The sequence below is a fragment of the Tachypleus tridentatus genome, chromosome 1 (genome assembly GCF_004210375.1).
Source record: "Tachypleus tridentatus isolate NWPU-2018 chromosome 1, ASM421037v1, whole genome shotgun sequence".
NCBI lineage: Eukaryota > Metazoa > Arthropoda > Merostomata > Xiphosura > Limulidae > Tachypleus > Tachypleus tridentatus.
Genome location: NC_134825.1, coordinates 86,648,951 through 86,676,454, shown reverse-complemented (window position 1 = coordinate 86,676,454; position 27,504 = coordinate 86,648,951). Strand labels below are relative to the sequence as shown.

At 33.2% G+C, this 27,504-nt stretch overlaps 1 long non-coding RNA gene across 1 annotated transcript in view; it reads right to left on the bottom strand.

Annotated features, from left to right (window-relative positions):
* LOC143254677 (uncharacterized) overlaps positions 1-23,066 on the bottom strand; it is a 60,763-nt gene extending 37,697 nt beyond the window's left edge. The window contains exon 1 of the long non-coding RNA XR_013030329.1: positions 22,474-23,066. This is a non-coding gene — a long non-coding RNA (uncharacterized LOC143254677). The remainder of the gene's footprint in view (positions 1-22,473) is intronic.
* Between the last annotated feature and the right edge of the window lie 4,438 nt (positions 23,067-27,504).

Below are 27,504 nucleotides of genomic sequence, written 5' to 3'. Positions count from 1 at the left end.
GTGCAACGATATTAAGGTCTCTCTCTAATCATGGATGAATCCACTAAGATGTCCATCTCCAAATTCTTGGTGCCGTGAGAAAATTTTACCACAAAAAGAAAGTAACAGATGCCACAGTAAAGACTGTTGGAATGAAAAATGTTTGTTCTGAGAACCTTTACGCTGTTTATGAGAAGTCACTTCTTTTCAACAATATAGTCACATGATAAAGAAATAACTGCTCCAAATTTATGGGAGCAAATACTGGCTCCAAAAATTGACATTTATGGTGTTTCATCCACAGATGTAAATGTCATCTATTTGTTCTATGTGCAATTCATGCGAGGAACCATCATCTTTTGTGATTGGGATCATTTGTCAAAGATGTTTTCTGTTATTTTTCATGATGTAGTAAGTGACAAAATTAACTAGACTTTTACTCAGGATATGGACTAAGCAACTCATCATAAAGTGCTCATATTTTCACAAACCCAATTATTCTGGACAAGCTATTGATAGAATCCTGGAGCAAATTTCGAGTTCCAATAAAACTATGTTAGCATAGCTGCCCAGTTGTATAAAATATGACCGTGGTTATAATAACGCATATGCTTATTCTTTCTAAATATATTCTACCTAGTCCCCCCATGGGACAGTGAAAAGTTTTCAGATTTACAATGTTGAAATCATGGGTTCGATTCCCTACAGTGGACAACAGATACAAAAACAACAAAAACATATTTTACGTAAGGTTGACAGATTTAATGTTGAGTTTATTGCTTATGGCTAACTTGCATAACTGATCACAAAGGTTAATGAGAATTTGTCAATCAGCTCTGCATATATCGATAACGCTAGCAAGTTTAGTTGGGTAGGTCTAGCGTTGACGTCATCTTAAAGGCAGAGTTTCAGAAGCTATGGTCAGTCACCACTGAAAATTTGTTCAGGAACGAAGTTCAGGCGTAAGGATTACTAGAAAAATCAAAAATTCAAAACCTATTTGCTTGATCATTCCCAATCTATTAGACGCAGGTACTTACACTTCATTTTTGTGGGGGCTAACATGGCCCAGTGGAGAGGGTACTTGACTCCCAATCTGTGGATACGAATCCTCATCACCGACCATACTCGCCCTTTCAGCCATGGAGGCGTTGTAAATGTGACAGTCGAATCCACCACTTGTTGGTAAAAAAACTAACCTTAGTTTTGGCGGGGGATGGGGGTCGACTATCTGTCTTCCCTCTAGTCCATCACTGTTATATTAGGATTGGCTAGTGCAGCTAGGTCTCGAGAACCTTTACGCAAAATTCAGAACAGATAAGTTTAAATTTGTACAAATCATTATTGTATATCACTTTTCTTGGCTTTGTATTTTTTATTTGTATAATCTAGAGATTTTCTAATTTCCAGAGTGGTAATGCTGGTTTGAAACAGATGTTTACAATCTCTCTTCATTAGTACTTCCCAAGAGTGCGAGTGGAAAACAAAAAAGAGATGTTTTGAAAACTTCCCATGCTCACGAGCTCAGAAAGAAAACAAGAGGAAATCCTCAATAGCCGCGTCGTTTGAAATTCCTTCAGGCAGGATTACAGTAAATTAAATTAATGTATGACACCTCTACCCCTTCTTCTTAGCCAATTTTTGTTTGCTGGCAATACCAAGTAATGGCCGCGTATATACCTAATTTAGTTTTATTATTCATCTGAATCTCTACCAGTCTACCCTCAAATTGAAATTATTTTAGGCAGGATTAGAGTAAATTAATTTACGAGACCTTGGGCGTGGTCAAACATATCAATCTAAAGGGTTTGACCATCTGAGTTCAAAACTAAAATTAGATTCCAAATCGGCCAAGAGATGACAGAGCTACGAGCTTAGAACTTGTACTTTGAACTTGCAACCCTCATATTGCGAGTCGAGCGTTCTCACCACCTGGCCATGGTGTGGCAGAGAAGAGAATGGTATTAATATATACCATCTAGTGAGGGGGATAGAGTGAGATTGATAGAATACTCAAAACCAACTCCTAGAATAAAGCTACACAAGGACTGTCTGCACTAGCCATCCCCAATTTAGCAAGGTAAGACTAGAGAGAATGCAAATAGTCATCGCCACCCACCGCCAACTCTAGGGCTACTCTTTTATCAACGAATAGTAGGATTGACCATCACATTATAACGCCCACATGGCTGAAAGGGCGAGCATGTTTGGAGATTCGAACCTGCAACCCTCAGATTACGAATTAAACGCTTTAAACCATCTGGCCATAATATATCTTTGCAAGTCGTGTTTCAGAAAATCAGTTCACAGTAAGCTAAGCGTTTCATTTCACAACAGTCTACTTTTGCATCAGTACAATAATTAATTAACAGTGTTTTCTTCTTGATTATCAAACGGTCTGTGTGAGAATATTATAAATTAAACTTCGTTATTAAAGTAGCGACAGTCTCCAATGTCAATGTATCAAGAAAAATAAATTTATATATTTTTGTAAAGGAAATCTAATTTAATAGAATAAAAACTGTGTTTTTTATCAACTGTGTATGTTCTTTATTGCGCATCTGATGTGTGAGTGGTTTAATGACAAGCTAGAGCCTGATAACACTAATATTTAAGACTCAATTCCTGCGATAGGCTCAGAGTAAATAACCCATTGTATAGCTTTTTGCTTAAAACATGTTTCTAAAATGCAACACAAGCCAAAGATACTTCTATATTTTAATTTTCTTTGCCAAAATCTTCTTTGTTTTCACACATCTAATTTTACCAGTATAAATATGCGCATCATTTACCTTTAGGCCCGGCATGGCCAGGTGGTTTAAGGCATGTGACTCGTAATCTGAGGGTCGCGGGTTCGCATCTCCGTCGCACCAAACATGCTCGCCCTGTCAGCCGTGGGGCGTTATAATGTAACGGTCAATCCCACTATTCGTTGGTAAAAGAGTAGTCCAAGAGTTGGCGGTGGGTGGTGATGATTAGCTGCCTTCCCTCTAGTCTTACACTGCTAAATTAGGGACGGCTAGTGCAGATAGCCCTCGAGTAGCTAAGTGCGAAGTTCAAAAACAAACAAAGCTTTGTGCTTAATTCTAAACATATAATCTTGAATTGTTAGTGTGCGTTCTGTGTGTTGTATTTTTATGTGTATTTAACGTTGTTAAAATGTCTATTACGATAAGAACAAATATCTCATCATATACTGCATAAATATTTCAGAATTATTTAACTTACAGCTGATAACTCAGCAGAAACAAACATTCTCATGAACTACTTGAAAAAGCATAGTCTCACCATTTGATTATTAAAATTAATGAAAATATTAAATCTTTCAGTTTTCATCTTTCTTCATGTGTTAGTAATAGCTGATTTAGATATATATATATATATATATATATATATATATTATATATTGCTTATGTAGTATGCCTTCTTATTCAGCTTCATTGCAAACTTCAGAAGATTTTTTGTAACTAGAAACCTGTTTTCTTACATTTTAATCATCCTTCATTGCTTTTCTGTATTATTATAGATTATCAAGTTTATGGGACTGAATACTCTGTAGTTGGTGATGAATTTGAACAATAAATGGACATAACAAAATTCAATTATTTTAAGAATAATATATTCCAAACAAGTCAAATGAATGTAAACCCATACATATGACAAAAATATTGTGTATCACAATTGTTTATAAAGCTTCAAATAATTCTCTTTTCTTCTAAAACATTCGCACACACTTGTTCAATAATTTCAGAATCCAACTGACAAGACCTTGCATGGACAGGTGATTACGGTGTTCGACTTGCAATCTGGCAGTTGCGAGCTCAAATCACCATCCCACGAAAGATGCTCTTCCTTTCAGCTGTAGGGGGCATTATAAAGTCATGGTCAATCCTACTAAGCATTGAATGAAAGAGTAGACCGAGAACTTAGCAACTGAAATAAGACTTCTTGTGTTTAAATAGAATACGTCAAACCACTGTAATGTTAAAAATTATGTTGTTTCAGAAGGTAATCATTTGTAAAATTATATTAACTAAACAACACAATAGTTGTGCTAGTACTCAACAGTAAAGCCAATCTACCATCGTCTTTTTAATTTTTTTTATTAGAGGGAAAGTTACCATTCAATATCATTTTACAATTCACCAAACACGTTAAGAGGTTGACTGTCACTCGTAACAAACCCGTACCTTGAAATGTAAAAATAATCTGTGGCTCTAATGCAGCATTGTTTCTAGAATGTTCCTATATTAATTTATGAATAAAGGTATCTTGAACAGTTTTCAAAAAACCTATCTCTTTAACGGATTGATTCTAGTCTTTCCCGATCTATATGCCTGAAATTAAATCACCCATAATTTTGATTTCATTAACTCTTTCAGCATTTGTTCGATCACGAGGACTGACCTTGTATCCATTTCGTGCTTCTTATAATTTTCATGCTGTATTTTTTATTTATTAAGTATATCTTTACGAAAGTTTGCATATTACCAATATTACAAGAGTTCCGTACTCAAAATATCAGATTTTTTCTATTAAGTTTTACTATTCTTAAGTGTGTGTGTGTGTGTGTGTGTTTTCTTATAGCAAAACCACATCGATATATCTGCTGAGTCCACCGAGAGAATCGAACCCCTGATTTTAGTGTTGTAAATCCGTAAACTTGCCGCTGTATCAATCGGGGAGTTATAAAACTGACCTTCATAAAATGATCTGACTTGGCTGTTTTAGTAGATCAGCATTCTGTAGAATACAATCACCTTTCACTTATAATATATTTTATATACCACACTCGCTAGTACAACGGTATGTCTAGGTATTTACAACGCTAAAATCAGGGGTTCGATTCCCTTCATCGGGCTCAGCAGATAGCTCGATGTGGCTTTGCTATGAGAAAACACAAACACATTATATATACACGTTATTAATATTTACAAACAAGTTCTTAAACTGTTTGTTTTTTAAACATAGATCAGTAAATGGAAAATGCATAGCAAACACTTATCTTTCTGGAAACGAACCTTTTACTTGTTTGATGTTTTCTGTAGGTTACTAAGCATTTTCAAATTTTGCAGGTGGAGGATGTGAAATGTAATAATATTTTCAATTTTTATCCAGTGTAACGGATTTAACGTTATATGTTTCATACCTCCGTTTGTTTAAGAATACTTTTCTTTTTCGCATTTGACCATATTCTTTACTGTGTATTGCGCAAGTTTCGCCTGTTTTCTTAATTTGTAGAAGATTCGTAGGAGTAAGAATCAACAATACTTGTTTTACGAAAACACACTAAATCATTAATGAAAGTTCGAGAAACTCGCGTGATTCATGTAAAAGTAGCTTAGTAGCCAAGAGACAGAAGAAGAGTATTATTATTAGTCAGCTACAGTTAGTATGTTATAGCTCCAGGAAGTTTTAATTGCAATTAACGCCTATTAATCGGACAATTACAGAATTTGACCAGGAATGTTCATAAATTTCGAACATTATAAACCGTTCAAACACCGTAAATTACTTCGGACGTTATTATTTCAACGTGGACATTAAATATATTCGCCGGTAAAAGTCAGCTTGTAAGGGTGTGAGGCTAGCTAAGAAAAGTCAGCATTAGCTGAGGCAGGAAAGAAGCCCAGAAAGAGGAAGCCCGTATCGAAGTGGAAAGAGAAAGTAAATTCTCGAAGCTGAACAAAACCATATCAAAGCCAGGAAATAAAATAGGCCAAAAGAAATAGATTTTAGACTCAGCTTCAGTTGATCAAGGCAAAATGATAACTCTGAACTCAGTGGACATGTTAAAATACCACGATTTAATGAAAATGAAGTTGATAAATATTTAGAACATTTTGAGGTAGTTGCCCAAATCATGGAATAGCCCACCGAAAAATGGCCATTATTGCTACGGTGTTTTGACTGGTAAAGCAGATAGCCAGATGTGGCTTTGCTATAAGAAAACGCACACACACACCAGAAGCTTATGCTGCTCCCTTTCTAGAAAATTGTACAGATTATGATAATATTAAAGCCGTTATCCTCTAAGTATATGACCTAGAATCTTATTGCTGAAAGTTTTGAGGTTACTACAATCATGATAGTCAAACTTATATGGAATTCGCCCATGAAAAAGAGGTTTATTTTGATATGTATTCTGTGCATATTGGCAATAGTTTTGGTAAATTAAGTCAATTATGTTTAATTCAGGAATCTCAATGCTGTACAAGTTACGATCTCAAAACTTATTTGTATGAAAAGAAAGTTAAAACATTACATGAAAGCAGCTGTTCTTTCCAATGATTACGGCTAGCGAAGATAACGCTCATGTAGCTTTCCGCGAAATTCAAAACAAAACAAACCCTCCAAATATAAGAGTTCGTGGTCTGCAGAAGTCAAGAGCTCAAACATGTTGCTCAATAGAATAGACTCATTACAATTAAATTTATCACTTTTAGTACTAATAATGAATCATGAAAACACAATATTTTGAATAAACTAGTTTAAATATTACGATAATTTAACACGTTTAATGATTCACCAGTGAGTTGAAATATATCTAAATCTGAAGCACCGTTGCTACTGCAGCCTGTGTTTTTGAACTCTTCCGCATAAACACATTATCTGCGACTTTGAGAAAAAAATTTTTTTTTTATCTATTAGGGGTATTTCGCTGTTATACATGATAACTAGTATGGAGTTAACTATATCTCCTTACGGGACATTTGCCTCTGACAATAAAGGTTCAGAGCAGGTGTCCGATACATTAATCCTTATTATTTGACTGTTAAGAAAGTTGGAAAGTCATTACTGAGATAATAGCTATTATATTAAATTAGAGCCAATTCTAAACATTAATTGGCAAAATATTTTAAAACAATGAGATTACAGTGCTTAAAAGAACAACATACTTTACTTTGTTGCCAAATCGGAAGATGTTAATTAACCTTTTAAATGCTTTACTTTAGAAACTGCGAAAATTCTCTGTCATGATTCTTTTTTTCTTTGAACGAAACTTGTTGCTTAGGAATTGGTAAATTCTACTTATTCTGCGTATCAGAAGTGTTTCTATTGGATACTGTTACAAATTAACGTTGTTTTAAAGTAGGTAATGGTTGTTTCTACTGCATTGTAAATTAATTTTGAAATACAAAAAAACCGTTAGATATAATGATAATAAAATCTAGGAACCTTTATTTTCATACAAATTTTCAAGCATAAACCCCTTCTTTCAAGTTATTTCTGTTAAATATACACAACAGATTCGAATATCATTAAAATATAACAAGTAGAAGAGGGTACGAAGTATGGTATGAAGAGTGATGTCACAATACTAATGAACCAATTGCTGTAAAGGAATGTCGAAGTGAAATAGTAACAGAAGAAAAAGGTATAAAAAATAAAACACTGACATACAAGGGATAATAGTAAGAAAGGTCGGAAGATGTTGAAGTTACAAAAAGCAAAAATACCATTTCCCGTTTAAACTAAGTGAGAAATTGTACCTAGGGTATTAATAAGGTTACAGGGCGCTCGACTAGCCATCTGATCGTCACCAATTTGATTTCCCGGCTCACCATATATGCTCGTTCTTTCAGCCGTTGAGGGCGTTATAATTTTCAGCTAATCCCACTGTTCGTCAGCAAAAAGAGTAGTCCAAGAGTTAGTGGTGGGTAGGGATGACTAGTTACCGTTCCTCTACATTTTCACTGCTAAATTAGGGACGATTGGCGCAAATATAGTCCTCGTGTAGCTTTGTCGAAATTCAAAACAAGTTGGGTAAAGAACCAAGAGTGTATGTGCTCGAAATCCCATCCATATTTGACTTTCCTCCGGATAGTATGTAAGTATAGATGTGAAGAAAGTGAGATAATTATTTGTCTAACGATATCTTACCTTCAAACAAAGTATTTTAGGTAATACTGATGGTACTTATTCTTCGTTAGTATATAAAATTAAATTGTTTATTCATCTTTCTGAAAATAATTTCGTTTATGTACTTGTTTGAATTCAAATTACTATTGATTCTATTGTTCAATATCAACCGACAAACCAGCATCTGCTGCTCGCAGATATCATTGATTGCAGTCTACAATAGCATTTGTTTGACAAAATCCTGCGGTAACAGTATATTATTATTTAAACCCTCTTTTTTACATTATAACTTATATTAAGTTTAGTTGACTGTAGATTATTCATGAAGAAACTTCAAAGTGATCTAAGTCAAACTTATATTACAACGTATATATATATGTTATAGCACTCTGTATTATATAGTAATAGCAGTGCCTCCCAACTCGAAAGTTACTGCGCTCTGGTAACATCATTTTTTTTATTGCTTTTAGTTTCGGTGAAATATTCATACATTTCATGCCTCAATGGTTAGATACGGTTTTGATACGGTTAGCACAGGCATCAAAAACATGATTTTGTTAGTCATTTGTGATTATGATGGTGCTGCACTCCATACTGATGAAAGCTGAGACAGTGCCATCATTCACAGATGCATTAACTATAACGTTACTATAGTGATGTCCAAGAGAGGCTCAAGCTAAGCAATCTCTTTCTGAGGTACAACAACATGAAGATGTGAAAACCATCTCTAGCATTTTTACCTTTGATGAGATACACAGAGTTATCAATGTATCTAACGATGGAGCTTCAGGTCTGGATTGTCTATATATATCTCCATCTTTAAGAAGTTTACAAAAGTCATCCTGTTGAAATTAGTACTAGACAACACAAACTGGCAATAGGTAACATACCTGAAATATGGACTAAATCCTTCCCAAATCCTTATTCAATCTCATGAGTGTTTATTCCTTTCTCATAGGTGATCCAATTGTCATTCTATAAAAGATCATTGGCAAGATTACAGTGAAAGATGAAGTTGGATGGCTTGGCTATCAACTTAAACCACTGTTAGTGTCATCAGCAGGTGGATATGACACTGGAAAATAAATCTGAATCATTGATGCTGAATTTGCAGCTGATAATTTGAGACTGGTCAAAACACTTTGGAAATAACCTTAGGTTTGAAGAAGTGTCTTCATTAGAGTTCAGTTGGCCATTCTTGCTGACAAAGTGCTCAGAATAGGCATTAATTTATTATGTGTAAGAAGAATTATAGGTGCAAGAAGGTTTATCAAGAAGCATTAAACTGGCAATCTGAATAGATAACTGTCAGCACTACCTCACCTCAAGGCCAGATTAAGGCTTTTATTAGCATTAGGCTCTTCAACTTATAGAGGCCCCCTCAAGACAGGATCACTACATGCAATACATTTATAGTCATAGCTTGAGGCCTCCTAATTTGTGTGAGGCCCTGGGCTTCAGCCTGGTAGGCCTATGCCTTAATACAGTATTGATTGCCATTTTCATCATCTCTTAACATCTATGTCATTGATCTAAACCTTTTTGACCATCCAACCATGTGACAGTTTTTAACCTTTACTATGTCATTCCTGACGTATAGTAGAGAATCTCATAAAACTGAAATAAAAAACAAGATGCAACCATTCTTTAGCACCCTTAGCAAACAGTTCAGTAATGTAAGAACTGTTATTAATTCTGTCATATTCATAGTCGCAATCAACAACATAAATGCTTGTGAGGACAAACCATAACCATCCTTTATCAAACAAATACTGAAGTATATAGGATTAACCTTTGACAGATGTCTCAACATCATTCACTAGCAGTATTAACACCATAATAACAGAGATATCAAAGGTGACAATGTATACAAGTTGAAGCAGGAAATAGAAAAATTTCACTTGTTTATACCCCACAAGTCTCAATGGCTTTAACCTGAATTATGATCAATATGACTGCCACACATCAAGGTAATATAAAAAAATAGATGCATAAAATCTGTTTAATACTTGTACTTCAGCCACCTCCTCAAAAAACTATTGCACCTAACAATCTTCAGCAGCAACACAGAACACCAACAGCACTTACAAGTAACTTTATTAGGGTTCGGCATTTAAAAGGCCATTCATTAAATCACTGAGCTACTGTATATTTCAACAAGTACATTCCATCTCCACATCAACCAAACAGTATTCTCTAAATAACGCTTGAGATGACAGTCATGGGTGGACAGTAGTTATATATCAACCTGTGGCTTTAATTTATATTTTCAAACTCATATGTGACTGTACAAAGAGTGTATTGTTTCAAAGTGAATGTTAAGCAGAAACAATTGTTTTTAGATGAATACTGTTTATGCATATTTGCACACATTGAACTTGATGAAGTATTTCACCAAAAACTACCACTGAAAATCAGTAATTAAGGTTTCAAAAAAATGTTGCATATCCAGTGCAGGGGATGAAATGGATGGCATGCTATGAGAATCAGAAAAGGATGAAGCAAAGGTTCAAGGATGCAAATCTGGGGAATACACTGAATCTGGTGCAAGTAGTATTCCTGGTAATAATAAATACTTATGTGAAAATGAATGAATAGTATAGTATATTCCAGCATATAAACTTTTCAATAAAGTTGGTAAAAATGACACTTAAAATTTCAATGAAAGATTTTCAGAAAAATATAATTCATCAATAGTCGTTTCCTGTATTTAGAAACTGTTCATTACAGTATGTACAACTGAAGTGTAAAAAAAAGTAGTTTCTTCAGTTTAACCTTTCAGAATTGGATGAACATTATATTTGGGCAAGTTCAGCATTCAATTAAAAGGACTTGTTCATTATATAAAATTTGACAAGTAAACTTATTCCTGACATGAGTAGTGATAAAGTACTTTACACTATACAAAATAAATAATTGTTGTATAAATGTTTGTAAAAGTAAGATACTAAACTAAAAACAGTAGTAACTGAGTTATTGTTTCTCTAACAAAATTCTCATTTTTTTCATAAAAATGAATGTTGTCATACAGTGTGGCATAACAAGTTTAGTAAATGAAAATGTTATTCTTCTTAGTTCATGGAATACTTTTTCATCTACATAATCAGTTTTGTTCTCATTCTGAACTATTTCGTCAGTCTTCTAAGGACCATTTTCTAATTCCTTATGTTGAACACTTGGCCTCCAGTCTGACTTCCTTTGGAAAAATATATTCAGGGCTATATTGTATTTATGAACATGTCAGCTATGTTTGATGTAGTTTAGAATGCAGAAACTTGCATGTTTTGAAACTGATTGAAAGCTGAGAATAATAGCATTATTTTCTTCCATGACTATGGATATCTTAGATTTATTCTTTCGTATGTCTATCACTGTATGTGTGGTGTAATAATTGTGGATTTCATATCTGGCTCAATTTATAGATTATTCTAATTAAAGATTAATGTGTGTGTTTACTTCTATATTTACATTGATATCTAGTCTTTCAAGCTTTGTTTTTAGTAGAGGTGGAGAAATAATTGATATTAGAATGATAGCTGTAGAGTTAGACATATGTACAGCTGACCATTGTTACATGCTATAGTTAAAGTAATATAAGGAGATATTAGTGCTTTTCATAATTTGTTGTTCTAGTTGTCTGTATAAAATTTACACATATCATAAACAGTTACATTATAATGACACTTTTCTTTTGGATTACAAAAAAGGTAAAGAAGTTCTACAACTTGCTGGGAGAAACACATCACATGATGTTGTTTCAGAGGTATTTTTATCAGTTTTGATGGTAAAGCACCCACTAACCAAGGCAGTGTCCCTCCCTGGGACAGCAGCAAGTCTACGTCTTTACAACACTAAAATTAGGGGTTTGATTCTCCTCAGTGGATACAACAGATAGCCCAATGTGGCTTTGCCATAAGAAAACACATACACACACCAAGGCAGTAGCAGAAGAAATGGAAAAAATTATTTGCTGTGTTTCCATTACATTTTTTGCTGTCATATTTACCAATAAAAGAAGTTTTGTTCTTCTGTCATTAGAATTTGCATAGGAAGGCTACAAGAAGAAGCTGAAGTGACTTACAGTAGCTTGTCCACAGCTGCAACCACTGGGCCAGTGTATGGCTTGCTTGTTTGTATTCTCTATATTATGAATGAAGCAGTTAGGGTATGTATTATTTATAGGTGACCAATTAATATGGTCTTGATTAACATTTCCAGAAATGAGGTGTTGGGCACACTGGCAATCAAGGTGTAGTTGAATGTGTAATAATGCAAAATTAAACATTTTAATATATTTTTTTTATAAATGAAGTAATAAGTAATTGCAGTAACACATATAACATTTTAATCTGTGTGTATTGTATCTCTTCATTTAACTCATTCATTTAAAAAAAGAGTGTGAGTGTGTGTGTGCAAGAAACAGGGGTGTAGATATTTTACACCCGATGGGGAGGATGATTTTCACAACCACTTATGTGGACTGTTCAAATTGCAAATTGGTAATCTCTGATTATGTGAACCTGAAAGCTGTAAACATGCAGTCACAGAGTAATCTTATTGCCACGATACTTCAAAGTTTCCATGTAGGTTTGTATAAGTGAGGTGTTGTGAACAGTTTTCAAAATGTTAATGGAATAAAGACAAATGTGTCACAAATTAACTGCCACATGAATTTATTCCTGCACACTGCACACTATAAAAGATGGCCATTATACTTGACAAGGTTACTAATAACTTTCATTGCATGAATTACGTTTTCAAATATTAATAAAATTAGTAACTACCCTTGATAAGTTTATATCTACTGAGAAACTGTTCACGTTGTTTGATAAAAATAATTAAAATGTCTTTACAAACTCTTGAAAATTACACATCAATACAATGTAGCACATAATTATTCAAACTTTTCATTGAAGTAAGATTCATTTAGTCATCTAGTCTACATGTTCCCAAACGTAGACCTCCTTTGTGATGATCTGTTTATGAATTCTTTCATAAGCTCTTCTATATTTATCTTGTTGACCTCATCTTTATGAGTGTGACAAACTGCCACATGGTTGAGGCAGCACTTAGACATAGTTGACCTTAACTACGTCTTCAACTGTCTTAACAGAAAAGCTGCATTCACATTCACAGCTGGATACTGGACATACAAGCAAAATTTTCATGAGAAGAAACACTTCACTAAAAATCTGCTGGCTTGTTTCATGCATTTTACAGTAAGCATCCTTTGCACCTTTCAGAGATACTGCTTTTGTTGTTCCTTTGAACATGGGCAACTGAAACTCGAGCCGTTGTGCAGAGATTTCTGGTTAGAAGTTTATAACCGAGTTGCCAATCTTGCCAGATGTGATCATGTTCTCAAGTGCCAGATATTTCCTCAAGTCATTGTTGTCTGCATTGAATCTAGTGGTCAGATGTTCTATAACTGTGTCCACAAATTCAAAATATTGGCTTCTGTAGTAATCTCTAGCTATTGCAGAATGGTGTGCTGAACCATCACCTGTGATCCTTCTTGGGGGTCTGCAAATGCGTGGTAGTTCAATAGGCACCAGATCTTGGGAAGTTACCTTTTTCTCAGCTTTATCAAATATCTTGTAATTTTCGTCTGTTTGCAATACCCGCAATTGCTCAACTGCCATTGCAGATGCTTCAATCATGCCAGATACTGTTGCTCATATTGCTTGGAATGCACAGTTTAGTTCCTCTAATGCAGCTAATGGATGCTGAGCCATCAACAATCCTAAAACTGTCTTTCCTTTGTCAAATCTGTCCAGCAGACCTCGTGTTTTCACTGCTACATCTGATTTTTCATTTACTAATTCAGACAAAGAATCAATAATGTCACTGTAGTGATCATTAGCACATGTAATTGCAGATAGGTGGCACAACCAGCGTGTTGGACACAGTGGGTGGATGTATTTAACTGGACCATTGTGGCTGTCTGACAATACAATATTTTCAAAGATTGTCTTGTATTTGCCTGACCTCTGAAGCAAGACATCAAGTTCATGTACCCACTGGATAGAATCTCGAACACATTCACAAGTTTAACTGCATGTTGCATTATTAAATTAGCCTTGTGTGCTCCTCAGTGATAAAACAAAGCTGACGGTTGCTTCTCTATTATTTTTGCCTGGCATCCACTGTACACACAACTCATGTTAGCAGCTCCTTCATAAGTTTGTGCTCTTAATCCTGACAGTGGTAAATTGAGTTTAGTCAATACATCAAGTATAGTCAAGGATATTGTTTCACCAGTTGTATTGGAAACACTGTACAAACAAAGAAATGTCTCATGGACGTCAAGGTTCTCATCTACATATCATACGCATATTGCTTCCTGTTCGGCACCTGTAACATTTTGAATGCCATCAACCATTAATGCAAAGATTTTACTTTGCTGCACTTCGTGTGCTATGTTCCTCAGTATTTGATGGCTGAACATCTCCATTATTTCATTCTGAGCCTGGGGTAATGTGAATGTGGTTTTCTTTGACAAGTAGGCCATCAACTCAGGATCTTCCTCTTCCAGGAGCTTCATTAAATGCAGGAAGTTCCCCTCCGTATCAGTATGTCCACGTAATGCTAAACCTTGACGCAGTAAGAAACGTAAACTTCTGAATATTTTGGCTAGACTTCTTTTGCATTCTTCCTGCTGCTTCTTTTTTCCATCATGTAACTGGACAGTCACTGGAGTTACATCAAGTGAACCTTCTGGAGATATAGCGAATCTGTGCTGAGAGGAGAATTGGTGTTCGTTGAATTTCTGTTTTGCCTTTTTCCAGTTGCAAAAACTGGTAGATATGAAGGTATACTCCACTGGCCTCTCCAATTTCCCTGTTAAAAGGCTTCTATTTTCTGCCTTGGCACAATGAAAACATATGACTTTTTGAGTCTGATTGTCAAAGTGCAGCCATGGGAACTCATCAAACCACTTGCCCTGGAAATTGATATTTTGAGATTTTGCTTTCTGTTGTGGTATTAGTTGTGTGTCTGGATGATATGGCTTTCACACTGTATCTGTATCAGATTTTTCATTACTGCACAAACTTGTTTCACAACTATCTTGTGGTTCATGATGTGCAATAGTTGCACAAGCATTCTCAGACTCGTCCCCTGATGAACAATGTTTCTATTCCTTTGCTTGATGTTGTTGAATTATCTGCATTGTCACTTGTAGTACCAGTAACTGGCTTGCAGAACTGTTTAATATTGGAAAGTTTCAGACACTTGCTTGTCATAATTGGAATCTGTTTCCCAGATGACTCAACAGGCTAAAATACAGTCTTTATTAAAAAACTCTAACGTACAACAAACGAAGATAGAACAGAATGGATGTAGGACTGAACTGTAAAATGTATTTAAGTAGAACGCACGAACCTCACAGTGACTATCAAGCCAACTGAGTGCCCGGGCATCACTGGGACAATGATGTGTGCTAGTTTCAACACAAGTAATTGCAAGTTTCTCGAAACTACTTAAATAATCACAAATATATTATGTTCCTGTTAAAGCTCATCAAAAGGCAAACACTTTGTGATATAATGTCTAGCAATACAATTCAAGTAGAGGCTTCAGACCGTTGAAATCGTTCCTTTTGTGTTCTAATTATACAAGAAAATACAATATTTTTACTATGTATGATAAGAGAATATATTGTTCTTTTACCATAAAGCACCAGCACTTTATTAGAGGGCAGTGATAATCCGAAATTTTATGGATTAATGAGGGCCACAAACACAGGTCCAATGAGCCCTGTTGTAAAATCAAGGCTTAGACTAAAGGGAGTGGAGGGGGGTGATGTAGGGCACGTCTGGATCCGAGCAGCCCAAACCTGTCGTTAACTGTACACTATGGTCAGTGCCTTCGGCAGCTAAGGAGAGTAAGGCGTTCGACAATAAAACCGACTAGACATGCATAAGAACAAATGGTGTAGGAAAATCGCACAATATACACATAAGATTGATGCAGCTACAAGCTACAAATGGCCTGCCAGATCTAGATCACAGGAGTTCACGTTTGGGAGTAATATTTTCTAATTTCATGCTCTGTTCAACCTGTTGTGATGAAAATTTTACTAAATCTTACACTGCGTACAAGACGTAGGTAGATTCTGTAATAGTGCTTGCAAGCCTTGCATGTATACTTAGGCCTACTGTCTGATACTTACGAACTATCGCTTAGATTGAAAAGCTTAGAAACACACCTATATTCAAGATGTACATTTTGGCTGCTGAAAAAGCCTACACCTAGGCCTAATTATGTAATTCAATTGGTAAGAACATGAGAATCACAAGAACAAACACACAATTTGTAGGCGTGTGATGCAATAAAACAATTCAACAGACCAAAATGTAGGGGGGATGATGGTATGCATCATACCCCCCTAAAATGAAGTGGGAATGTATCCCCCATCCCCCCCTGGTTCTATGCCCCTGGCAGGAAACCACATTTATGAAAGGGGACGTGTGGATGACAAGATTTCGGGAAGTGCTACTCCAGATTTTTATTACTTTGTTGTGTCTACATATCTAAATGTAAAATGAGAATCTCTTTTCATAAAAGTAAAAAGAAAGAGAAACCACAGGATGGCAAGTTGTAATTTGCACAAAAAAAGTAGTTTGAAGTTCTTGGATTGAGTCATCAGTCACATAATTTTGAAGCATCTGCTTCTTTTGTCAAGGAAGTGATCAGTTTAAGGCAGTTTACTGGAAGAAACTTGTTTCTATCTGTATTTGAGCTTAGATAACTCCTCCTTTTATTACAAACAAACTGGATTTACATCCTTGTGCTTACAAACTGGTAATTTTGCTTTTTGGTAAGAAATGAGATTTTAATTATAATTTTTTGTCTGTTCATTTGCAGGTTCTTACTTCTAATAATTGGTTAATATTACATTAAAAATTATTCATGGAAAACAGTAAAGGCTTTGACACTGATGCTGGTGTTGCAGTCTTCTTACACTATAAAACTTCTGTCAGAAGATTTACAGGGAAATTAGATATCCTATATAATCAATCAATCTGTAAAACTTACTAAATTTTGTAGCAATATTGAAAATGAAAGTTAAACATGAAATACTATTGATCTACATTTTAGAACTTGTTTCACAGTTAACCAACTTGCATCCATCAGTAGTATAATTCCTGATTATAGCATTACTCTTTATCATGTTAATACTTATGTCGACTTCTTATGTGAAACAAGCCATTTTATTTTGATTCAACTTTTTTACTTTCAGATATTTGTTAAAAGATGTCTTTGTAAATAAATGTTATAGGCAATGGATCAGTCATTTCTGTAACTATGTGTGGTAAACTTAATGATTAATGTTACCAAGTATTTGCATTAGTTAAAACTTAGATATTCTTCAAAAGTAAGGAAGTATCTCAAGTCTTAATTAGTTAGAGCATGCCTGTTTCACTATGATTTAATTTTTTGTAACTTTACTGATGTGGTAAAGAGATCATCATATTAAAGTTGTGAAATGTAAAATAATAGCAGTCTGAAGAGCAATGTTATAGTAATTACTCAACCATGCAGTTGTAGTAAATGTTTTCAGTTAAGGTTTACTCTAATGTCTCACATTTAGATACAGGATATTTAGATCAAAATTATTATATAAGTTTATTTTATTAAATAACTTTACCATCATTTTGGAAAGAGTTGTTTATATTTTGCTTACATTTCTTTTGTTTATTAAAATTGTTAAACTTAGCAAACACATTTGAAAATATTATACATCAAGCTTGTAAAAAAAAAAGTGTTTGCATAATAAGATGAGTTAAGTTGTTTTTGTATAAGCAAATGTCTTTGTCCTTATTTAAGTAACCAAATATATCATTGTTTAAGTTCATCAAATTAAAAAAATATATTATCTGTTTTATTATCTCATGTTTCCAGTATTAAATTCAAGTAAATAAAGTATTGAAGTAAATACTTTTTTATTTATTGTAATAGGTCATTTACATTGACTGAAATTATCAAATTTAACAGAGTTAAACATGCTCCATGAATATACTCAAGCACAGAGAATAATGTATATCATCTGTAATTTATAATGTATCATGTAGACATTATGAAATATATACTAATGCATAAAATTCTGTTTAATTGAATAAACACTAAAAATAAGGTAACAAAGATCATCTTTTTGTTGCTTACTTTCACTCAGTTAAGTTTTTAGTTCAGAGCAAATTCATCCAGTTGTTGCTTCTATTACGATTACAAACAGAACATTTATATTCACAAGGTAACTGTGCTGATTTGAAGATCAATGGAAGATGCATTTTAAAATTTCACCAGGCATGTCTGGTGAGATGGGGATTCAAACCCGCGACCCTCAGATTGCGAGTCGAGTGCCTTAACCACATGAATTGAAATTAGCATTTTGAAAAAAGGTTTAATGAAAAATGACACTATAATTTGGACTATAATGTGCAATTTGACACCAACTGTACTGACATGTGAAACCACAGTCCTCATACACTGGATAGGTTATACAATGTGTAGGAATGAGTGGTGAGTTTTGGCATAACAATCTTTTGCAATGTCAAAAATACTACAGAGCCTTGGTACAGATGCACAGAGATAGCAAAAAGAAGAAAGATTATGTCAACAATAAAGAAGTAGTAACTTAGATGTTAAACATGAGAATATCATTGTATTAATTCACCATATGTATATGCAAGTATGTGTGTGTTAATTTATACAAATATTAAATGTAGCTTCTACTAATTATTCACTTAGGCTTGTTTGATAGCGTTTTCTGTTGACTGTCAATGATACTTAACTCTACTTTTGTTATACTAATGGTAGTAGTGCATGACGAAAGTTAACCTTAGTTCATAATTTACTATCACATCAATTAAATATCATTAATATCTTATTTTTAACTGTTTAGACGTAACACACTTTTCATACTAGTTATGACAAAACAAAACTGTCTTTACACTCCCATCACACTGTTATTAAACAAGCAGTATTTCATTATTATTTTATAGCATGTTTTGTATTACAAATTTTATATGATACATATTTTGTTGACATAAACATTCCTTCATAAATAAAGTTTATAGCAATATAGTATCCCAGTTAACTTTTATGCAAATAAAAACAGTAAAAGGCTTCTAATAACTTATTAGAATATTTGATATTTAAAAATGATAATTGAGATGAAAATATAGTTAAGCACATGCAATTACTGTACTTGCTGTGTGCCTGGTCAAGAGTACTTCATACATTATCCATTTCTGAAAAGTATTCAGCTTTATACTGTAAACAGCATGAGTGTGTGTAAACTCACTTTTCTTGATACTACACATTCTTGTATAAAGTATCAAGTGAAGTTCATGACCTCAAACACTAAAGTAGATAGCTGTAATGTATGAAGTGTTTAATGACTTAACATATCCATGAAGCACATTTGTTCCAGCTAATATTCATGGTCAACATATGCAACTTGTACTAGCATTTGGAATGTTAATGCATAATTTTGCCGAATGTAAGAAAACCCATAAACTTGTAAATTACAAATTAATATGTTCATGTTTTATAAATTTGAGCACAACTGTGCCTTAATATATTTTAGAAGCTTACATGTTAATACCTAGTTTAATGAAAAAATAAGCCCATACTTATTATTTCCTCAGAAGTATTAATTTGTTTGATGTGTTATAACAACAAAAGAAGTTATGTTACATATTTAAATATTCAAATATCTGTTTTCAGTTTCAATGTTAGTTCATACATTCACCTTATGGCTTGTAAGGAATTTCATGTTTCATTACATTAAAGCTGTAACTATGACCAATAACTTCAACTGTTCTGTGATTAATAATATTCATGGGTTTATTAAGGATTTTAAAACATAATAAGAAACCTTAATAAACCATTTTAGATCACTTTCTATATATAATGTATTCACAATGTACATACAGTAATTTATGTAACTGCTGTTTAAAAATATTCTACAAAGACATCAAAGTCATGTTTATATAAGTGAATACACAATCTAACTGCCAATTAACATCAATAAGGTTCATTAACTTCCAGTGATTTAAAACAGAGTATTTTTATTCTATGTCAAAAATCTCATGAAATAGTTAGAATTAAAACAAAAGATTGATCTTATTGCTTGTAAGTGGTAAGTTACACATCTTCTTTCTCAAAATGAATAAATTTTTCTCCTACTGTTTCTAGCCAGTCAGTGGCTAGGTGCAGTGCAAATAACAAAATTGTGGTTTGTTTTCATCATGTGCCCTAAATAATGAAATTTTAATAGTTGAAACTACATTACATACAAGATTAATATTTTCAAAAAACATCTTATGAAGGTTTTTACTTTAAATATCACTTTTTTTTTGCTACACATAAGTAAGCTTTAGTAAGAAATAACAAGAGGATATTGTCAGTAGCAATGACACTTGAAATTCTTATAGTCAGAATTAGAGAATATTAATACACAAGAACTTGGGCATTGTCAAATACATCAACTGAAAGTGTGTGTCCTCCTGAAACCAAGACTGTAATTAGATATTAAATTGGTCAAGAGATGATGAAGCCATGAACTAAAATTTTCTACTTGATAAGACAAATAAAAAACTCAAAGCTATTTTGTGTGCCACTATGCTGTGGCTAAAATGTCATTATAAGGAAAGAAATATATATATAAATCCCTTATAACTGATTATTAAGGGTAGAAAATCTTCTCTATCAGACACACAGTACAACCACAAAGAGCTACTGGAGTATATGAAATTTAACAGTGATACTGCATGGTAGAAAAAAATACAGGGTGTTTGGAAAGTCAATGTGGAGTTTTGTAATCATATTTTATTCAATCTATTTCAAGCCAGCAACTGATAGCAGTGTTTAGAAACAAAATAAGAAGGATCCAGGCCTGTATTGATGCCAACGGGGGTCACTTTCAACATTGTTTATAATTGTCATTCATATTTACCTCCTGTATTCTATATTGAAACATGTCTGTTAATAAATATATAAGTGCACAGTGACTTTCCAAACACCCTTTATTTTACACAGCAAATATCCACCAAACATGTAAACTCTAACACCAAACAACCTGGTAGACATACTGTTTGATTCAGGAAATACATACTTTGTGTGTAAAAAATCAAACAGCCCAACTGACGAATTATGTATCATAACAAATACCTAAAGAACAATGTAACATCCAGTAGCAAGCAGCCCAGTAAAAAAACTATTTGACACAGGAAATACCTACAGCATGTGTTAAATTTAACAGCATACTACTTGGCACAAGTATATATCAAAAACATAAAATCCAACAGCAAACAGCCCACTGGGTGAATTATACACCAATGCAAGTATCTACATTGTGTGTAAAATTCCAACAGCAAACAAACTTTTCCATAACAAAAGTCTGTTGATCATGTAAAATGTAACAATAGACACAAATTAGACTAACTGTTTTTATCAAGAAAGGTCTATCAATTATGTACAATATAACAGTAGACAGTTTGGTAGATAACTAGTTTTCAATAACAAAAGTTTATGGATATGTAAAATTTAACAACAGAGAGTTCAGTATACACAATATTTGGCACAATGAAAATCAACCAAGTATTTATTTGCCACAATACACAACAAAAACTAGTAATCTACTTCCCAGGTTTATAAAGTTATCATTTGAATGTTTTCTTACTCTCCCTTTGTATCTCAATGTGGTTTTGCTGCCTAGTCTCAAGAGTAAAATCAGCCTAGAAGTAGTAACTGGCAATAAAAAAATTGTGAACCTTCAATATTTTGTACTTTAATGAAAAAAATTAAACTGCTGGTGTTAACTGGACATGAAAATGTTGAAGAAAGTTTTATTTGTTTGTGATAAATAAATAAGTACACACACACATATTTTGTGAAGTTGACTACTGATTCAACATACATATCATTCAATAACAGGTTAGTTGTAATTACAAATCAGTTGCAAAATCTCTCTGTTAACCTGAAGATGACCTAGGAAGGTGAAACATTGTTCTCTCCTTTGTAAGTGAAAGTACTAATACCCATATCAGCCATCCTGAGATATATTTAAACATTTAGTTCATACAACACTCATTTTCCATATTAAACATTTATTATTGTTTGTTGTGAGAAAGTAAAATAAGTCATTGTTATGTAACTACAAAGTTGTTTAATTTTGACTTTGTTTTAAATATCACGATAAAAAAAATTAAAAAATACATATGGTAAACAGCCAAACTTATAACACCTAAAAGAAATATTGTTATTGTGAAGCGTCTGTTTTGTAAGTACATATTGATAATTCAACGTGGTTACTTAGCATACACCCAACACATAACAGACTGGTTAAAATTTAATAATATATATATATATATTGCATTATGCCACATGCCGAGCCTCTCACCATCTTTGCTGAGAGTCACAGTTATGGTAGCCATTGTGTACTGTAAAGAATATAACATATAACTCTTATATTACAAAAATAAATGAAGGCTGTCGGAGAAACGAGCTGTTCAATTGTTATCGTGCTGTACTTACTACTAGTAGTAATAGTTGTACTAACAATATTAACAATACATCTCAAACTATAATTTCAATATAATAAGGCCAATACTTTCACCTTACTTTTCGGAAAAAACGGTAGCTTCGAATCAATAATTACTGCAGTTGTAACACCGTTGAAATTTTCATGAAAAATGCTCCAGTTTTCTGAATAACTTCTGGAAATCGTTCTTTGTTTTGGCCACACATGTATTTACTTGCTACATATTTCCTAATTTAACATAACAGAAAATTCATAGTGAAAATCACCAATTCTCACTCTCTACCATCTAATCAATTACAAATCAGTATTATAGTCACTAGATGGAGAGTTATTACGAAAAAAAAAAAGTATTTTTCCCTCTTGGAATAGGCCGGACATGGTCAATTTTTTTAAGGCGTTCGACTCGTACTCCGAGGGTCGCGGGTTCGAATCCAAGTCGCACCAAACATGCTCGCCCTTTCAGACGTGGGGGCGTTATATTGTGACGGTCAAACCCACTATTCGTTGGTAAAAAGAGTAGCTCAACAGTTGGCGGTGGGTGGTGATGACTAGCTGCCTTCCCTCTAGTCTTACACTGTTAACTTAGGGACGGCTAGCACAGATAGTCCTTGAATAGCTTTGTGCGAAATTCAAAAACAAAACAAACAAACCTTCTTGGAAACATTTTACACACGATAAATTTATAAAAGTTAGTAAGTTTAACACCTAGAGTTTTGCATACTACAAGCATAGATTTAAAGTCAAGACTTAATTTATCTAAATAATATTTTTTTTAAAAAACGTATAATAAGAAATACAATTCTTCAATAATAGGGATGAAGACGGTTGACAAAACACAAGCATTTAACTGAATGTTCAAAATTCATTTTTTATTCTTTAGCAAAGTCTGAAAATAGTAAGTGAACTAGTTTTTAATGGCATCTATTATCAAAATTTAAAACTATGATAAAGAACCAATAAACGAAATAGTTAACTTTTAAGATAATAAATGACAGAAATGTTCCGAATATTCATGAATTGTTTCTGCTTAATAAAAGTCATTAAACAACAACAAAAGCAAAGGTTACAACAAACTTCAGAATATAACTTCAAAATAATACGAACATTTTATGTTAATCCGTGGAAGCGTGAGCGAATCAATAATCCGTACAATCGTTTGTTTGAATTTCACGCAAAGTTACGAGGGCTATATGCGCTAGCCGTTCCTGATTTAGCAGTGTAACACTAGAGGGATGACAGCAAGTTATTACCACCCATCGCCAACTATTTGGAATGATGGGAATTCGAACCCGCAACTCTCAAATTACGAGTCGAGTGCCTTAACCCACTGGCCACGCCGAGCCCACTGCAATCGTAATGGCATTGAACTTTTCTTCATAAAACAGAAAAGTCCTTCGTTTTTGAAACTTGTATTTTACAGCTTTCATAATTTCAAGTAGTTAACATAAGCACAAAAATTGACTGTGAAAATGAACAATTTTCACTTTAAACTATTTCGTCAATCACATGTCTTTATTACCATCATTAAATTGCAGGTAATTAAAAATGAGGTGTTTTTTTTTATTGTCAGATTTTATTATGCACACTACGAATATGTAAATTTAACACCGCGGATTTTACTATGCAAGTAAGTATATCTTGAAAAGGTTTAATTTACTTAAATAGTATTGAAAACAAATCTAGTTCTTTTATAATTAAGACGAAAACCGTTGTCAAAACACAAAATATATTATTTAAAAATTGTAATAAATATCCTTATTACACTAATTTTTGCATATCTATTATGAACATTTAAAATTATGATAAAAACAAAACAAATATTAACATAAGAGAGCTTCTCAGGTAGCAGATGGCAGTAAATGCTATTAGCTTTCATTAAATTTTGGTTTTTGTCAAAAGAAGGCTGTAATGCTTATCTGATTTCATAAATAGTTTTCCGTATAATAGATGACACACACACACATACAAAAAGAACAAAATACTTTGCTTGCAATTGCTTGTAAGCTAAATAACTGGCACTATGCATATTATTTGTAATGTTATTTTACATCTGTTTAAAATATTAATATTTTTATTCAGACCTGATTCTAAAACCATCGAATTATTGTGTATTTATTTCAAACATACTTATTAAATATATACTTAACATGGATATAATAAACATTAATATTCAGATCTTTTAATTCTTTGGTATTAACTGGTGTCTATTTCAAATAAACTTAAATATAATTTTAATACTATAATTCAAGCCGAATTGAAGCATATGAATATTTCTATTGTTCATAATTAACTTGAAGTTGCAATATGAAGTAATTTCATTTGCAGAGTCATTTGTTACACCTGAAATTAAATTTAAAACTCTTATTACATTCCAATGAATGAGTAAACCTTATTGTAAAGATAACTGTCCTGATTTCACGATTTGTATTTTATCTTCCACAACTTAGTAATTTATTATACTTGTATTAAATTCTTATATCTCTGAAATTCCATGTCGAACAATTCTTTGTTGTTAAGCGTATGACTTCGGCTATGCTTTATAACTAGTAAGTTTCCATCGTGATCCCTAGCGTTATGTCTTCACACGTTCACGTGACCCATATCGGATAAACTTTTCACCATCTATTACAAAATTCCGGTTCTTAATATTTCTCCTGAACTATACTTGAAATTGAACAAGAGTAACAAAACTATTTTTGCTTGTATTTGGTACAGAGTATATACACCCGATGGGGGGGGGGGATGATTTTTGCAACCACTTATGTGGATTGTTCAATTTGCAAATTGGTAATATCTGATTACGTGAACCTGAAAGCTGTAAACATGTAGTCACAGAGTAATCTTGTTGCCACGATACTTGCATGTATACTTAGGCCTATTGACTGATACTTACGAACTATCGCTTAGATCGAAAAGCTTAGAAGCACGCCTATATTAAAGATATACATTTCGGCTACTGAAAAAGCCTACATCTAGGCCTAATTATATAATTCGATTGGTAAGAACACGAGAATCACAAGAACAAACACACAATTTGTAGGCCTGTGATGCAATAAAACAATTCAACAAACCAAACTGTAGGGGGATGATTGTATGCACCATACCCCCACCTAAAATGAAGGGGGAATGTATACCCTCCATCCCCACCAGGATCTATGCCCCTGCCTGGCACTTATCTAATGAAAGTAACGTTAAAAATTTTGATTGTAGCTCCATCACTACTACCCTGAAATAATTTAGCACAAACTTGCAAAATTTTTGTAGGTAATAAACGTAACCTTTTAATGTTTATTTGTGCGAACATTATACTCATGACTTCATTATGTTTCTATTCTGTTCTTCAAACATTTTTTTCCTTGTTAACTTTATAAATATTACTGAAAATAAAACGGACACACATGGATCATAATATATACGTACCTAAAGACAAAAAACCAATAAATATATTTATTAGTGAGTAAGCTTTTCAAAAGTCAGGTCTAGTTCAGTCTTCTAAATTTCTTTTTTCTAAATCAAATGGTTTGCAATAACAGAAGTAAGATATCTGCCTATTCCGTACGCTATACTGTAACAATCCTAGACAATATGTCAAATTAGAAAGCATTCAAAGGAAAACTAGTGTACGTATATATCTCCTATTATTCAAATGATGAAACTAAAAATTTAGAAGTTGTACTAATTGACAATTATACTTCTATTCACATTTATTTTAGTTTTTTATGGACATATGAATTCTTCTTCATACATTAAAATTCAAAAGTAGATCTTTAGATCACAAAATGTATTATCATAATTATTGTAATTCTGTTAACTCAGTAATAACATTAAACACCTCAACTAGAAATGCTTACAAAAGGAAGGCGTAGAAAGAAAAGGCATCTTTCTGGGAAATGCATAAAAGGAAATGTATATTTTCTGGAAAAATCTAAACCAGGTATATTTCTTGAACAAGTATGGAAAAAAAAACGTAGGTTTTTCTGGAAAAACAACAAAGGAGATAAACATTTCTTCAAAAATGCTTCAAGGATAGGCATATCTTCTGGGAAAGCCTTAGAGATACCTTTCTTGAAATTTTCAGAGGAAAAGAACAGTTCCGGAAAGAAATACAGAGATCGCTTTATTTTTCCTTGAGTGAAACTTTAAGACAGCAGCATATATATCATCGTTCTTCTAGAAACCAAACAATAAAGAGCATCTCATCCTTTATCATTGAGTGCACAGAGATCATGTTACCATTCTTGTAAACCTACTTATTTCAGCAGGTGAGCCCTTTCTTCCGTACACACAAAATGTCATTGTACGTTTTTTTTTTTTTTTTTTTTTGCCATAATTTGTTCCGAACGTTTGTAAGATTAAGTCATATAAGTTTGGTTAAATTAAATTAGGTTAGGCTGAGCTAGGTTAGATATATTAGCTAGGGCTAATTTGGGTTTATGGTAGTGGTGTTCTCCAGGTGCTTTTTAATAGAAAATAATCCATAATGCTTCCAAATACACGGTAGCCTAAAAACAAAGTAGATGAAGAAGAAAGTGTAAAATCCTCTAAAAACACCAAAGAGAAACTCACACAGAAAATGTCTTCATAAGGCAACCAAAAATAATTTGCAAATCTTGTTAATACATGGTCATAAATAAAAATGTATATATAAATTAAGATAATAATTACTTAGCGTTTAACAAATATTGTGAGACTGGTGTGGCAACATCACTTGTTTGATGAATTAGGCTATTTGCATAGATTTTTATTATGTTTCTTTTAATTTTTGCTCCTGTGTTTATATTCCGGATTAAAATAGTTATTAATTTAAAACGACTCTTGTATAATTTGATGCCATACCTTGATTAAGAAATTAAAGTGTTGAAAGTGCAACGTAACAAATGATGCTCAACAGAAGTAAAACGGTTTATGGCAGCGTGTCCCATACTTTCTCGGCTCACGACGGCCCTAGGCAAAAAGAAAACCTAACAGTTCTGTTTATGTTTTAATACACGTTAATTAAAAGTAAAAACAATCTTTTTATTTCATTTTTAAATAACTAATGAGATACGTGCGTCTGTTGGTCACTGCGCAGCTTCTCAAACCTTGAAATCAGATTGGACACCGCCACCCTT